Genomic DNA, 1,341 nt, shown 5'->3' with positions numbered 1-1,341 from the left:
CTCCATCAACAACCAACCCCCAAGCCTCTCCCGCCACCCAGCCCTGCCCTCCATCAACAACCAACCCCCAAGCCTCTCCCACCACCCAGCCCTGCTCTCCATTATCATCTTCTCTCATCCTGCCCACAGCAGTCCTCAATTACCCTACCCCTCTCACTTCAGCAAATGCTGCAAACACGCAGCAGGTTGCACAGCATCTGTGCAGAAAACACAGTTGAGGTTGTAGGGTGATGGCTGTTTGTCAGTGCTCTTGTCCAGGAGATTAAGTGAAGTGGCTGCTAGAAACCCCACAAGAACATTAACAATCTCGATGAAGGAACTACATTTGCAGACGATACAAAGATAGGCAGAGGGACAGGTAACATTGAGGAGGTAGGAGGCTGCAGAAGGATCTGGACAGGTTAGGAGAGTACGCAAAGAAGTGGCAGCTGGAGTACAATGTGTGAAGTCATATCCTTTGGTAGGAAGAGTAGAGGTGTGGACGGTTTTCTAACTAGGGAGAAAATTCAAAAATCTGAAGTGCAAAGAGTGGGAGTTCTAATCCAGGTTTCCATCAAGGTAAACTTGCAGGTTGAGTCGGTAGTTAAGGCAAATACAATGATTTATTTTGAGAGGACTTTAATATAAAAGCAGGAAGGTACTTCTGAGGATCTATAAGGCTCTGGTTAGACCACATTTGGAGTATTGTGCACAGTTTGGGACCCCATATCTCAGGAAGGATGTACTGACCCTGGAATGTGTTCAGAGGAGGTTCACAAAACTGTTCCCAGGAATGAAAACCTTAACATATGAGGAATGTTTGAGGACTCTGGGTCTATAGCCAAAGGATAAGGTGGGAGAGGGGATCTAATAGAAACATACAGAATATTGAATGACCTGGACAGAGTGGATGTTGCGAAGATGTTTCCATTGGTAGGAGAGACTAGGACCCGAGTTCACAACTGTAGAGTAAAGGGAAGACCTTTGAGAATGGAGATAAGGGCAAACCTCTTCAGCCTGAATGTGGTGAATCTATGGAATTCACTGCCACAGAAGGCTGGGGAGGCCAGGTCATTGAGCATATTTAAGACTGAGCTAGATAGGTTCTTGGGGAGAAAGTGGGAGTATAGGTTTGAGAAACCTATCAGCCATGACTGAATGGTGGAGTCGAGTCAATGGGCTGAATGGCCTAATTTCTGCTCCTATATCTTGTGGTCTTAAGAGAGTGAAATAAGCCATTCTGCCTACAGTCGAATCTGCTCTCATTTAATGAGATGTTGACAGATCTGAATCTTCAATTCCACTTTTCTGCCTTTTCTCCATCTACTTTTTTAAAAGTTTTAACCTGTTGAGAGGTATTAT

The sequence above is a fragment of the Chiloscyllium plagiosum genome, chromosome 15 (assembly GCF_004010195.1).
Source record: "Chiloscyllium plagiosum isolate BGI_BamShark_2017 chromosome 15, ASM401019v2, whole genome shotgun sequence".
NCBI lineage: Eukaryota > Metazoa > Chordata > Chondrichthyes > Orectolobiformes > Hemiscylliidae > Chiloscyllium > Chiloscyllium plagiosum.
The sequence above is the reverse complement of the archived record's forward strand: the minus strand, read 5'-3'. Positions refer to the sequence as shown.